Source organism: Equus caballus, chromosome 2, assembly GCF_041296265.1.
Source record: "Equus caballus isolate H_3958 breed thoroughbred chromosome 2, TB-T2T, whole genome shotgun sequence".
NCBI lineage: Eukaryota > Metazoa > Chordata > Mammalia > Perissodactyla > Equidae > Equus > Equus caballus.
Window position 1 is genome coordinate 66,971,799 of NC_091685.1, and position 16,328 is coordinate 66,988,126.

The following is a 16,328-nucleotide window of genomic DNA, read 5'->3' on the forward strand; positions in this document are numbered from 1 at the left end:
ATATAATGTGTTTACAATTCCAAGCTCTAGTGAACAACTGCCAAATACTACTTCTTTTATTGTTTATTTTCATTCAAAGATTTATACGGAAAATGTATCCTAAATTTCTTAAACAAAAATAAAAATGACATTGATTGACAAGTACTGCTTAGAATTGAATCGATAGTTGAGGTATAAAAGGAAAAACAATCAAGTTTTTTGATGGTTCATTTTACTGCCTATTTTGAGAATATTCAAACCACAGTGATAGAATATTTGACTATTCCTTGTTACAGCTGACTTCTAAAGTAGATAATTACAGTCTCTCCTTAGCCCACCTTAGTTTTTCTATTGAATTAGACAGTGCTTTATGACATGCTCTTAGAAAAGGAAGCAGAAAAGGAAGTAAATATTTGTGAGTATTGTGATGAAAGAAGAGAGTAGTACTAACTATCTGTAGTGGGTTGCTCCCAAAAAGTTATGCCCTTGTCTTAACCCCTGGAACCTGTGAATGTGACCTTATTTGGAAGACAGGGTCTTTGCAGATATCCTTAAGGATTGTGAGATGAGATCATCTGGGATTATGGTGGAATCTAATTCCAACAACAAATGTCCTTATTAGAAGAGAGAAGGGGAGAAGTTGCGGACACACGTAGTGGAGAAGGCAAAGAGGAGATCCTTGTAAAGATGAAGGTAGAGATAGCAGTGATGCTGCCAAAAGCCAAGGAACCCTTGGAGCCACTAGAATCTGGAAGAAGCAAGGAAAGCTCCCCCAGAGCCTTCAAAGGGAGTGAGCTTGGCCACGTCAGCACCAAGATTTCAGACTCCTGGCCTCCAAAACTGTGAAAGAATAAAATTCTGTTGTTTTAATTCACCAATTTTGTGGTGATTTGTTATGGCAACCCTAAGAAACTAGCACACTGTCCATCCTCTAATCTCATATTCCCAGCCTCAGACAAGCTATTCAGATAAACTCATGATCATATTGTGATTTATACTTGGTACAAACCTCTCTATTACAGCGAAGTCATCCTGATCAATGTAAATTTATCTTTGTTTAAGTGTACATTTTATGGAAATATAGTAATTTTATGAAATCTAAGCAAAGTCTGAATTTAGAAAAACAAACAAGAGAGAAGTGTAAAACTACTGAGTGTATATATTTTCCTCCCTACATAAAGTGAGATTCTTATAAAGAAAACTTTAAGAAATCTCCCATGCATCCACTCACTTTCAGTTCTTTTTAACTACTTTTCTACTTCTCTCATATAGTCTTCATTTTAGATAGAATTTCTCCTTACCAAAAATGCAGATGAAGGATCAAAGATTTCTGGAGTCAGGTAGTATTACTCAACTTAGGCACAACATTCTCACTCCAGTTCCCTCTGTATCATCCTTAGTTAATCTCCCAGAATTGGATAGTTCTATATCCACCATGCAATTCACCTGAATTAGTAGGGTTCATGCTCTGCCTGAAGATTCCTTATGTTTTTTTTTTCATCTTTGAACCTCTCTTTTCATATGTTCTCTCCACTTTGAGATTTCCTTGCTGTCATATACACATGCTGAAGAAGACACCTTCATGTATTTTTGAAGCCTCTTCAAATAATCTATTGTCCACAATGCCTTTTTAGATATGAACTAGTCAAAACTAGTATTTTCCTCTTATATTCTTCAATTGCAGTTTTGAAAACCTTTTATCATCTGTAATATCTGTCCCTATCATAAGACAATGCAAAAGTCACTGCATTTTTGTTGAACAATAAGCCATGACAAATTACTAATTTCCTTCGTTGTGAAAAATTTGCCTTAACCTGTATCACTTGCTTCTTTTACTCTTGGCCTCAGGAGTAATGATGTTGGCATTCAGGTGGAGGGGTAGGCACTGACTTGATGCTATTCTGAGATGATTCTTCTGTGAAAAAGTGTAAGACGTGATGAAGAAGAGGAATAGGAACTGCTCCAATCTGATGAGTCAGAAAAGACTTTTCTTTAAGGTTTTTTTTCGTAAAAATATTTTACCTGAAATTTGAAGAATGCATAGGAACTAACTAGGTGAATAGGGTAGGTAAAGAAATGAGGAAACAGCGTGTATGAGGACACTCAGAGGAGAGAAACTATGACTCGTTTCAGAACCTTAAAGAAAATTATAACTTTTTGGTATAGAAATCTTGATGAAGCGAGAGAGATTGATGACTTGGTGCATCTACAGAAGTTTAGGTTTATGAAGGATTACTTTTCACAATGTAAAAATCAAATATTCTTGAACTCTGACTACTGAAAGAGAGTAAGAATTCGACAGTAAGAATCTTCAGAATGATATCAAAGTAACATGATTAATTTCAAAAATTGAAATGGAAATTGAAGATCATTCGAAATAATTTGAGTCTTTTAAAAATAGATAAGGCTGGCCCAGTGGCATAGCGGTTAAGTTCATGTGCTCCACTTCAGTGGCCTTGGGTTTGCAGGTTTGGATCCTGGGTGCAGACCTAGTAGTGCTCATCAAGCCACACTGTGGAGGCGTTCCACACAAAATAGAGGAAGATTGGCACAGACGTTAGCTCAGCGACAATCTTTCTCAAGCAAAAAGAGGAAGATTGGCAACAGATGTTAGCTCAGGGCCAATCTTCCTCACAAAAAAAATGAATAAATAAAAATAAAATACATAAATAAAAATGAATAAATCATCTCTTGCATGACTCCATTTGGTGGACTAGATGACTAGATGACTCTCACAATTCATTTTTGCTTTCAGATGTGAAGTCAAGGAAATAGCCACCTCTTTCTTTAAGGAACAAGACTCTCTTTAAGGAAGTTATTTGCAAATTATAAGTTAACATTTTACTGTCTCTCTGGATATTGCAACAATTCTTAATGAGAATATACTGCATAACATCTATTCAAAACATGTAACTATTTTATTGTAATAAAAATTAAAACTCCTTGTACTAGAGAAATAAAAAGTGAAACTAATTTACCTGGAGTAACGACTTGATTATTTCAGATGAGAGAATCAGAAGGAATGGCACTGACTCTTATTCTTCTTGTTCAGGAAAGTCTGATTCTCCAGACATAAAAGAAACTCATTGTATTTAAAATTTCCCCAGGGATGACAAATTCTCATTGTCTTATATTGGATAAAAATGTCTCTTTTAAACTCAAAAAGAGCATTCTCTGAATCATTTATTCCTCTTAGTATTTCACTTAATGATTTGAGTCTAATTGGAAAAAAATTTATAAGGAAATTGTGCCTGTGTGTTTTATATGACATAAACTTTATGCCTCAATAAAAGGTTAATTTTATTTCTAATTCATTTAGAATAGCAAGGAAAAATGGTATTAATTAGAGGCTGTATTTTATGGGTGTTTATTGAGATACAAGTAGGAGCAATTTATATGAGACAAATATGTTTGATACTTCCTAGCTCCAATGTTTTGAAAGGCTTTTAAAAATAAAAATACTTTGTTTTATGTTTTAATAATAAGTGATAATAATAAAACTTTGTCTTATTGTGTTTTAATAGCTTTTTTAAAAGTCTATAATGAGTTCCTAGGGAAAAAGAGTTTATAGTGGTAATAAAAAATAAACCAAGTAAATTCAGAAAATGGCATATTCTGTCTAAAAGTAGTTAAAAATTTTGTTCTAAAACAATCTCAATTTAGTAACAAATTTATCTTAGGAAAATTTAAGATAAATTAAAAATAATTTTTGCTATTTCAAAGTCTTATTTAGTAGGCTTTTTCTTTGCTGCACATGTTGAATAAAACTGTCCAAAAACTTCTCTAACTTTTGGCTTTCATTTAGGAATCAAGGTCAAGTAGAAATTACATTAATATTGTAAATATAGAGTTTCGCCAGAGCAAAGTGATTGCTGGGTTTAGACTATCTACTTTGAGAGGAATACAATGTAGGATACTGAACTTCTGACACTGAGTGTCTTCAATGTAGTTTTGTCTTAGATTGACTTGCATCCATTTTTGCCCTGTATTTATACCTGTTGTCGCAGTGTACTTAATAATACTCCCTTTTGCTCTCCAAAGTATACAAGTTTGACAATATTATATGATCATTTTGTATAGTTAACATTTGGGGCATGCTTTCTATGTTTCTACCTGTACACTAAAAACTGTACATATGTTACTTCATATGATTTCCTCAAGCAAGCTTAAGAGATAAATCCTATTACTATGTCCTTCTTCCAAATGACGAAATTAAGTTTTCACATAATTTCACCTAAGTGATTTGTGCAGTCCAGAAGCAAATCCAATTTGCTAACTCAGAAATATACATTTTTTATCATAGTGCTATACAAACTTTCCAGTAATTAATGAATCAGTAATGAAGCTAAGTACTGTATCAAGTGTTCAAGGAAGGAAATAATCAATGGGACTGCAACACTATGAATCTATTTAATCAAGACCTCTGTATAAATTAAGACAATCAAATTAACTTGCTGATTTTGTAAACTTTGTATTGCTTCCTAGATACTCCAAGCCTCAAATGTATCAGAAAGCAGCAAAAGGCCAAAAAACAAAAATCTTATCAGACACTTACTAACTCTGCATGAGGTAATAGGTTTATTTTAAGTAAAAATATTTTAACTCAATATAGAGTATAAGCAAGCTGGGCCTATGTCTCATTCATCTCTGAAGCTCCAACTCCAAGGGGAGCATAGATATTCAATAAAGATTTAGCTATAAATATTGACCTTGCTTCTGTCCCAAAGTACATACATACCTTATATTGAGAAATCAATATGTACTTCTCTGAAGTGGACAATTGAAACTACAAAATATCTTTACTAGGATAAATTAGTCAATTACTTTTTTGTAGTCAGATAAAAATTATAGGGTGAAATATAAATAGCCAAAAAAAAAATAATAAGATGAACTGAAAAAGAAGAGATTTGTTCATAAGAAACTAAAATGCAATATTTGAGTTAAAGTTTGCATCAGTTGAAATTATGATTAGAATTACACTGGAAAAATTCAGATAAGTGTTTTGACTATAGGAATGTGCATTTTAAAAAATGGAAATTAAAATGCAAAGAAAGAAAATGGTAAATATGAAAGAAATAGAGATTCAAACTAAAACTCTTAAGTAGAAATTTCTGAGAATGAAAATATCACATCTGAAACTGACCACTATGAGAAACATAATTAAATAAAACTCCACTGAGCTGACAAAAGACTCCTGAAGATGCATAAAAATAGATTTCACCATAATCTCTCGGCCATTTAAGACATATTGGTATAGAAAAATGTTAAATGACCAAGACCAATGTTAAATGATTTCTTAAAAATCTAGGTTCCTGCAATCCCACCAAAAGATTGAATGCATACAGAGAAATAAAATAATACTGACCTCAGTGTTCTCTAAAATTTTAAATTCCCAACTCAGTTGAGAACTGTGGGGAATATTAACAGGAAAACATTGTGAACAAAGCATTTTATTCATTTATGGATCAAATTAACAGGAAGATTTCTGAAGTATGTGATATTTCAGAAAATATGCTATCTTATATGTTCATTTTGAAATTATTTATTCAAAATATGTTCTAGTTACCTGAAAGATAATTAATAATTGAGAAAAATATGGCATAAATTATTTGAAAGTCTCTGGAGTTATAAATGAGCAAAACTTTCAACCCATGAAAGTAAAATCCAGATGAAATCCTCAGGTCAGACAATCAAAAAGGATTGCATAAGTGCGTTTATATAAGAATGTGGAGTTGCAACTACTCTTACATGATATTTGGATACAGCTTCATATGGAGAATTATTGGAATATGGTAGAGACAGAGGATAAGTTTTTAATCTTCTCTAATCTTCTGTAAAAAGATAGAGCAGCTAGGATAGCAAAATCTAAAAGCCACGAATAATATCTATAACAAAACTAAGTGACAAAATGAACGCCCCCCCCCCCCCCCGACCGCATATAACAGGGTAGGGAAAATCACCAATAGCTGTTAAGACCTGTGTGTTATTGCCTCACGTGTCTACAAAAGCAAGCAGAAGGAAGGAAAAGGGGATTTTATGGTCCAGAGAACAGGAGAACCTTAAGGTAGTTATCAGGTTCTCGATGGAAATTGAAGAATGTCAAATTGGAAAAGAGCGATTGAAACTGCCCTTTGGACTTTTGGAAGAGTTTGCACACTCCAATTTGCGAGTACGTATAAGCTGTTGATGGTAAGGTCTGAAGGACCTGGAATCTGGTCTTTATAAACTCAAAATTGAACAAAGTCGCTGTCAGGACAAAGCCCCACAATAAGGAGAAACTGTATGGAACAGACTCCAAATTGAGCAAGTCAGAGACAATCATGGCAAAGATCTCTATATTGAAATGGAGAGATGCAAAGAATCTGAATAGATGTTTCTCCAGAAACGCAAATGGCCAATAAGCACATGAAAAGATGCCCAACGTGATTAGCCATCAGGAGAATGAAAATCAAAACCATGAGATATCACTTCTTGCCCACTAGATTGACTATAGTCAAAAAGTTGGACAATAAAATTATTGTCAATATACGGAGAAAATAGAACTCATATTATTGCTGGTGGGATGTCAAATGGTGCAGCCATTTTGGAAAACAGTTTGACAGTCCTTCAAAATGTTAATAATAGAGTTAACATATGACCCAGCAATTCCACTCCTAGGTATATACTCAAGAAAAATGAAATACATCCACACAAAAACTTTACATGTATGTTCATAGTGGTATTACTCATAATAGCCAAAAGGTATAAACAACCTAAATGTCCATCAACTGACAAGTGCATAAACCAAATGTGGTATATGCACACAATGGAATATTATTTGGCAATACAAATAAATGAAACACCAGTACATACTACAACATGGATAAACCTTGGAAACATTATGCTAAGTGAATGAAGCCAGACACAAAAAGCTGGATATTGTATGATTCCATTTGTATGAAATGTCTATAACAGGCATATCTACATAAATGGAAAGTAGATTATTGGTTGCCAGCATCTGGGAGCAGGGGTCACTCCCATTGGGAGAGATTGCTAATGAGCATAGGGTTTCTTTGGGAGCCTTAAATATATTCTGTAGTTAGATAGTAGCGATGGTTGTACAACTCTATGAATATACTCAAAATCACTGTATTATACACTTTAAAAGGCTGAACTTAAGGTATGTGAATTATATCACAGTAACACTGTTATATTAATAAGAAATGCAGGGTGATAAAATGTATAATTAGTTGAATAATTTATGACATTAAAAAACAGAGATTGGTAGGCACAGCAAGTCCTTGATTTTACATAATTTACCTTATATTTCAATCCCTTTTTCTACCTCATGTTAAAGAGATAATTGTAGGCAATTCAACTTAAACTTAATTACTTTGGTATTTTCTCTCACTTCAAATTTACACTCAGGAGATTCAAGACTTTTGCCCTCTTCCTTTTCTCTGGAACTGTCTCTCAATTCTAAGGGGTTTAGATGACTTCTAACCATAATGAAGAGGGAACAAAAGCTCCAGTCTGTGAATGTGTTTTGTCCTCTGCTTGTATGCTATTCTCTTCATTCTCACATGAAGACCTTCTTGATATCACCTGAGATAACCCATCAACCCTGATCTGGTTAATAGATTTATGGTCCAATCTGCTTTCTTCTCTAGAGTCTTCTAGCCACAATCCTCAGGGCCACTCACCCTCTATTTCACATCTACCTCACTCTCTGCTAGATCAGGAAATCCTAGATTGCTCTTTGTATCTGATCAAACCATATGGGATCTATCTTTGAGGATACTCCAAGACCATCTGCTTAGGCGCAGGGGATTTGGGGAGATTTTCAGATTCCCTGGACAGTCATGTATGAATGGACTTACCTATTCTTGATTCCTGGTATTTTTTTCCCATTGCTCCATGCTTTGTGGCTAATTTTGTAATAGAGGAACTTCTTTCCTACATCTTACTAGTATCTAACTGTTTTGTTTCCTCCTCAGAATTTCCCCTTCATCTCATTGGAAGATTTTCATTTAGCTTGAGACAAAGGGGAAGAGAAGGGTGGGGAAAAATGATAAAATGATTCTGCCTAATATCATTCAAAATCTTTACTTAGCTTACCCCTGGATTGTAATATTTGAAGTTATAAGCCAAGAATTTTACATCTTTGCTCTCTCATTTTACTCCCCCCCGATTAGGTACTGAAGGCCTCATATATTGCCATTTCTATAAAGGAAATGTAGAAAAAAATAAAATAAATTATAAAAAGAAAAAAACATTGATTAATTTACCATCTTTTCTCTCTCTCTCTGTGAGTGTGTGTGTTTATGTATGTGTGTGTGTGAGAGAGAGAGATTGTGTATAAATAATAGTGAGTACTAACCGTGAGGAATATTTTAAAACAGAGAAAGAGAGACAAACTTGAGATTACTTACAAATATAGAAAATTAGCCTTTAAGGGATTCCTAGTGTAAAATGGAATATGTATGTGCTCCTGGTTAATGTTAGTTGGTGGAAATACAAGGTAGGAATGGATAAAGATAATTTTTGTCAATAGAAAGTTAGATATCAGTTAACAAGATACTTGAAGCCTTGAGTTTGGAAAATATGTACATTCATGTGAGAAAGAAAGGAACTAGGTTTGAATTTGAGAGGAATTTGTCTAAAGAGCATATTAAATAGAGTTTGAATTTTAAATTAAAAAGAAGGTTCAGGGGTCAGTCCAGTGGTGTAGTGGTTAAGTTCGCCTGTCCACTTCAGTGGCCTGGGGTTCATGGGTTCAGATCCCAGGTACAGACCTATGCATCAGACCATGCTGTGGCAGCATCCCACATATAAAATAGAGGAAGACTGGCACAGATGTTAGCTCAGGGACAATGTTCCTCAGCAAAACAAGAGAAAAAAGAAGGACTTTGAATCTGAGAATTAAAATTCTGAACAATATCTTGAAATTGATATGCCCTTTGTTTCTCATGTAGATATGGTAAGACCCATGTCAATAAACCAAATATGTGTTTATCCACATTTTTTCATTTCTTCTACTTGATGACATTGCTATTTAGAAGTAACCCTCAAGTAGGAAAAGTTAACACACATTTAGTTATGTGTTTGGTTTGGTATGTGGTTTGGTAATGACTTTGGCTGCCCTCTGCTTATTTGCTTTACCTGCTTCTTTCCACTGTCAAAGAGATCTGAGCCCACACAGAGAAGACTAGATGGAGATGCAGTCAAATTAGTCTTCGTGCCTGATAGGTTTACAATCACACGAGTACTGCAAATCTGCTTCCTGAGAGAGTCATCCTCTTGAGATTTCACTTCAGTTTTTGTTCACAAATCATGAGACTGAAGGGAGAATTTGTTTTGTATTCTACCTAAAATGAGAAATGAGGATTATAAACTGTTAAAGAATATTATGGGAGAAAATGAGACAGATAAAGCCTAAATTCAGCAGTTTGATAAGCTAAAGTTTAATAGCTAAACACAAAGATAGTAGACTGAAAAATAAAAGTTTCCATAGCTTTTTAAAGAATAAAGGAAAATAGTATACTAAAGTGGAATTTAGACAAATAAATGTAAAGTTTCCCAGAGGAAAGCCATTCTTCTACATCAAGACTGTCAATGGCAAAAGGGTTACTTAAATTGTTAAATCCAGAGTAATTTTTCAAAATAGAGTTTCTGATTCTAGGAGAAGAGACATATGATCACTTAGAAAAAGAGTGGGTGATCTGTGAAAAAGAAAATGAATAGTTGAAGAAAATAGATGCAACCACTGTTTAGATATAGACACTAATGCCTTTAATTATTACATAAATTAGGTTTTTCTGAGACTTTAATATCATATTCAGAGCTTAGATAAAAGATTTCTATTTTTTTAAAAATATTTTTTCTTTATAAATTATCATTCATCTACTCATTCATTAAATAATCAGTGATCAACTGCTAGACAGTGTGTTAAAGGCTTTTTTAGAAGGTGAATGAACTGATGTTATTTAGAGACAAGAGGTAAAGATGTATTATTAAAAACTTCAATACCATGTGAAGATTGCTTTATTCAATTTAAAAGCATTATTGAGTGCCTATTTAGTTTCAAGTTTATATCATGAGAGAGGATAGAGTTTGATATAGAGATATTAAATAGATGAGAGAGAGTAAGAGTGTGAGGTATAAATAATGAAATAATGCAAATTATTTACTAGAAGACATGTTAGGGTTTACCAAGTGTCCAAAAAGAGAAGGCAGTTAGTTCTTTTTGAAAGCATCACAATAGACTTTCTAGTCTATTTAAGAAAAAAAAAAGGTAGCACAAAGAAGTGCTTTATCAACTGGCCAGGGGTGCTTTATAGAAGAGGTTATGATTGAGCAGATTCTTGCAATAATAAGGAAACTGTCTTGAAAACAAGAGGGGAAAGATATTTTACAAAGAGAGAACAATGTGTGCAAAGATAAGAAAGTTCAAATCAGCAGAAGGTATTCATGAAATTTACAGTAATTTGATATTGACCAAGATGGCCTTAAGATTTCTTTAGCTTGACCAAATTTTAGACAATTTTTTTTCCTAATTACAGGTCTCCAACCTTTCTTTTCTTAGAGCATTTACCTTAGGAAACTTGCAAATGCAAATTTATTCTCTGACCTTTTGAGATGTAAACCTTTTCCCAGCCTCTTGCCAGTTTTACAACCCAGGAATGTCTTTCTCAAGGACTTGGGAGCCATCTCTTTGAAATATAATTATCAAGAAAGATAGTGCCTCTATCTCCCAGTCTATGTGGAAAGGTAGGAGTCTAACTTTAATAAACACCAATTAGTAAACATGGATGGCCCATATATTTACTAACCTCCCCTCAACATCCTCCTGTACTTTTCCACTAGCTCACCCCTTACAAATTCCCTCACCTTTCAAAGTTTCAGTGGGGTTACATTCAATCTCTTTCCCCTATTGCAATAGTCTTCATCCCTATTGCAGTAGTCTTGAATAAAGTCTTCCTTGCCTGTTTAACTCCCTCTGGTGCAATTTTTCCTTGACACTATGACCAGGCCACGTGGCTGGGTATTTATCTGGAGAGTTAGTTAAAATCCAGAAACTGAGATTTGGATGCCTTTAGGGAAGAGTTTTTAAACAAGAAAGAGGAAGACAAAATGGTTTGGAATCCAAGAACTGGAGGAAAACAAAAATACTGTGGCAGTTTGTCTTACATCCCCACATCCAACAGAGGAAGGCCACCCAGGCCAAATGTTTCCTGACCCCTAATCTAGCAAAAGAAGATGAACTAGGTAGGCTCATTTCTCCCCTGGATCAAATGAGAGGTCCTATAATAATGCCAAGTGAGAAACCACTCACAAAAGGGATCTATCAGGACCCAGCTAACAATGGGTAGCCAGGTGAAGTGCTCTTCTCCCAAGCTTATCCTAAGGCTCTTCTTCCCGCCCAGAAATATCTGAGTAGCAATGCACCAACAAGAGGGACTCTGCTACAACAAGAAATTTATAGAAAATCCCAAGAAATCTACTACAAAATAATTACAGGACTAATAAGTGAGCTCAGCAAGGTTGCAGGATACAAGATCAACAAACAACAATCAATTGCTTTTCTACATATTAACAATAAATATAAGAAACCAAAATTAAAAATAAATTACCATATACAATCGCTCCAAAGAAAATGTAATATATAGGTATGCACTTAACAAAATATGTACAGGATTTGTAACCTGAAAACTACAAAATGTTCATAAAAGAAATTTTTAAAAATCTCACTAAATATCAATGGATTAGAAGACAACATAGTGAAGATGCCCCTTCTCTCCAAATTTTTCTATAATTTCAGGATAATTACTAACAAAACTCAAGTAAGCTTTTTGTTAAAAATATGTTTATTCTAAAATCTATATGGAAAGGTTCAGGCTGTAAAATAGCTAAAACAATGTTGAAAAGGAAAAATCATTTTTCCTAATATAAAGCCTACCTGGATAGCTACAGTAATCAAGACAGTGTGTATTGGTGGAGCCATAGATACATAGATCAATGGAACAGAAAAGAGAACCCAGAAATAGATCCACACAAATATGCTTGGTGACAAATTTGCTTTTTGACAAAGGTGTAAAGGTCATTCAATGGAAAAAGGACAGACCTTTCAACAAATGGTGCTTGAGGAATTGGACATCCATAAAAGAAGAAGAGGAGGAAGAAGAGAGGGAAAACGTAAACCACACACTTGATACAAAAACTCAAGTGGATCATGCACTAAATGTAAAACATAAAACTGTGATTTTTTTAAAAATTGAAGTCAGGACATATGACTAGGCAGTTCTTTGACTGAACACCAAAAGCACATATATGTCAAAGGACAAATTTATAAATTTGACCTCATCAGAATTGGAAAATACATGCACAAGAAGAAAAAACAAAATATAGAGTGAGAAAAAAATCTGCCAAATCAGAATACTTTACCCAGAAAAGTTGTTCTTGAAAATTAAAAGAGAGGTAAATATTTTCCCAAATAAACTGAAGGAGTTCATCACCACTTGACCAGCCTTACAGAAATATTAAACGTAGTTCTTCAAGCTGAAACAAAAGTATGCTAATTAGTAACATTAGGTAAATATAAGTTAAATTCAGAAAACTCTAATATTGAAATAGGGGTGTGTAAATCACTTGTAACTCCAGTAAAAAGGTTAAAAGACAAAAGTATTAAAAATAACTATAGCTACAATAATTTGTTAATAGATACACAATATAAAAAGATATAAACTGAGATATCAAAAACATAAAACGTTGTGGAAAAGAGTAAAAATGTAGAGCTTTTATATGTTGTTATCCGCATATATAGTTATCAGCTTAAAATAGACTGTTATCAGATATTTTATGTAAGCCTCATGGTACTACAAAGTAAAAACCTCTAATACATACACAAAAGATAAAGAGAGACGTGTCAAAGCATGCATGACAGAAATCACCAAATCATAAAGAAAGCAAACAAGAAAGGAAGAAAGGAACAAAAGAACAACAAAACAGCCAGAAAGCATTTAATAAAATGGCAACAGTACGTCCATAGGTATGGAAAGTAATCAATAATTACTTTCAATATAAATGAACTAAATTCTCCAATCAAAAACATAGAGTGAATGGGTAAAAAAAACAATACCCAAGTGTAGCTGCCTATGAGAGGCTCACTTCAGCTTTAAGGACGCACATAGACTAAAGTGGAAGGAAGCAAAAAGATATTCCTTGCAAATGGAAACCAAAAGAGAGCAGGGGTAACTATACTTATATCAGATAAAAGAGACTTTAAGTGAAAAAATGTAATGAGAGAGAGGGTAGGTCATTATATAATGGTAAAGGGGTCAACTAACCGAAAGATATAATAACTGTAAACATTTATGCACCCGACATAGGAGCACCTAAAAATAAAGCACATATTAACGGATTTGAAGGGAAAAACAGACAGCAATACAATAATAGCAGGGGACTTCAATAGCCTACATTCAACAATGTATTGGTTATCCAGGCAGAAAAATCAATAAGAAAACAGTGCACTTGAACTATGTGTTAAGTCAGATGGACCTGAGAGACATATATAGAACATTGCATTCAACAACAGCAGAATATCATTTTTCTCAAGTGCAGACAAAACATTCTCCAAGATAGATCATATGGTGGCTCACAAAACAAGTCTTAACAAATTTAAGAAGACTGAAATCATACCAAGTATCTTTTCTGACCACAATGGTATGAAACTAGAAATCAATAATAAGAGGAAAACTGAAAAATTCACAAAAGTGTGGAGATTTAAAAATATGCTCCTGAACAAACAAGGGGCCAAAGATGAAATCTAAAGGGAAATAAAAAATATCTCGAGACAAATGAAAATGGAAACATAACAAAGCTAAATGAGATCTGAATACAGATGTCTGTTTCTTTTCAGAGGTTTGGAAAGTTTAGCCATTAGTTCCTCGCATAAGCTTTCTGCCCCTTCTCTCTCTCTCTTCTTCTGGGATACCTGTAATGCATATACTAATCTGTTTGATTGTGTCCCGTAAGTCCCTTAAAATATCTTCACTCTTTTTCCTTTTTTTTAAAAAAAATTATTTTCGGATGTTCATCATATTTCGAATTCTGTGTACATTACATCATGTTCACCACCCGAAAACTAATTATAGTCCATCCCCCGACATGTAAGCCTAATCCCCCCTTTTGCCCACTCCCTACCCCCTTCCCCTATGATAACCACCAACCCAATCTCCAATGCTGTGGTTTTTTGTCATCGTTTTTATCTTCTACTCATGAGTGAGATCATACGGTATCTGACTTTCTCCCTCTGACTTATTTTGCTCAGCATAATACCCTCAAGTTCCATCCATGTTGTCACAAATGGCCAGATTTCATCATTTCTTATGGCTGAGTAGTAGCCCATCGTGTATAAATACTGCATCTTCTTTATCCATTCGTCCCTTGATGGGCACCTAGGTTTCTTCCATGTCTTGGCTATTGTGTATAACGCTGCAGTGAACATAGGGGTGCAAGTGTCTTTATGCCTTTGTGTTTTCAAGTTCTTTGGATAAATACCCAGCAGTGGAATAGCTGGATCATATGGTAGATCTATCCTTAGTTTTCTGAGGATACTCCATACTACTTTCCTTAGTGGCTGTACCAGTTTGCATTCCCACCAGCAATATATGAGGATTCCTTTCTCTCCATATCCTCTCCAACATTTGTTGTTTCCTGTCTTGTTAATTATAGCCATTCTGACTGGAGTGACGTGATACCTCATTGTAGTTTTGATTTGCATTTCCCTGATAGCTAATGATGTTGAGCATCTTTTCATAAGCCTGTCGGCCATCCGTATATCTTCTTTGGAGAAATCTCTGTTCAGATCTTTTGCCCATTTTCTAATTGGATTGTTGGTTTTTTTGTTGTTGAGCTGTATTAGTTCTTCCTATATTTTGGATATTATCCCCTTATCTGATATATGGTTTGCAAATATCTTCTCCCAATTGTTAGGTTGCCTTTTCATTTTGTTGATGGTTTCCTTTGCTGTGCAGGAGACTTTTAGTCTGAGGTAGTCCCATTTGTTCATTTTTTCTTTTGTTTCCCTTGCCCAATCAGACATGGGACTTGAAAATATGCTACTCAGACGGATGTCAAAGAGTGTACTGCCTATGTTTTCTTCTAGTAGTCTCATGGTTTCGGGTCTTGCATTCAAGTCTTTAATCCATTTTGAGTTTATTTTTGTACATGATGTAAGGGAATGGTCTACTTTCATTCTTTTGCATGTGGCTGTCCAGTTTCCCCAACACCATTTATTGAAGAGACTCTCCTTTCTCCATCGTATGCCCTTGGCTCCCTTGTAGAATATTAGCCATCCATAAACGTGTGGCTTTACTTCTGGATTCTCAATTCTGTTCCATTGATCTATGTGTCTGTTTTTGTGCCAGTACCATGCTGTTTTGGTTACTATGGCTTTGTAGTATAATTTAAAATCAGGGAGTGTGATACCTCCAGCTTTGTTCTTTTTTCTCAGGAATCCTTTGGCTATTCAGAGTCTTTTGTTGTTCCATATAAATTTTAGGATTCTTTGCTCTATTTCTGTAAAAAATGTTGTTGGAACTTTGATAGGGATTGCATTGAATCTATAGATTGCTTTAGGAAGTATGGACATTTTAACAATGTTAATTCTTCCAATCCAAGAGCACAGAATAGCTTTCCATTTCTTTGTGTCTTCTTCGATTTCTTTCAACAATGTTTTATAGTTTTCGGTGTACAGATCTTTCACCTCTTTGGTTAAGTTTATTCCTAGGTATTTTATTGTTTTTGTTGCAATTGTAAATGGGATTGTATTCTTAATTTCTCTTTCTGCTACTTCATTGTTAGTGTATAGAAACGCAACTGATTTTTGTATGTTGATTTTGTATCCCGCAACTTGACTGTATTCCTTTATTGTTTCTAAAAGTTTTTTAGTGGAATCTTTAGGGTTTTCTAGATATAAAATCACGTCATCTGCAAAGAGTGATAGTTTCTTTTCCAATGTGGATCCCTTTTATTTCTTTTGGTCTGGCTAGGACTGCCAATACTATGTTAAATAAGAGTGGTGACAGTGGGCATCCTTATCTGGTTCCTGTTCTTAGAGGGATAGCTTTCAGTTTTTCTCCATTGAGAATGATATTTGTTGTGGGTTTGTCATATATGGCCTTTATTATGTTGAGCTTTTTCCTTCTATACCCATTTTATTTAGAGTTTGTATCATAAATGGATGCTGTATCTTGTCAAATGCTTTCTCTGCATCTATTGAGATGATCATGTGATTTTTATTCTTCATTTTGTTAATGTTGTGTATCACGTTGATAGATTGGCAGATGTTGAACCATCCCTGCATCCCT

General features: G+C 34.2%; 1 protein-coding gene across 7 annotated transcripts in view; it reads right to left on the reverse strand.

Annotated features, from left to right (window-relative positions):
• ADAM29 (ADAM metallopeptidase domain 29) overlaps window positions 1–16,328 on the reverse strand; it is a 71,949-nt gene that overhangs the window by 17,286 nt on the left and 38,335 nt on the right. For 4 of the 7 annotated variants that reach the window (XM_001496149.5, XM_023636273.2, XM_023636275.2 and 1 more), the window contains 2 exons: window positions 12,403–12,516; window positions 9,121–9,326 (listed from right to left, as the gene is read on the reverse strand). The exons of 1 other annotated variant lie outside the window; for it this stretch is intronic. The gene's annotated coding sequence lies outside the window, so the exon portion shown is untranslated. The remainder of the gene's footprint in view (window positions 1–9,120; window positions 9,327–12,402; window positions 12,517–16,328) is intronic. 2 more of the 7 variants (XM_070261348.1, XM_023636274.2) reach the window with 1 other exon arrangement.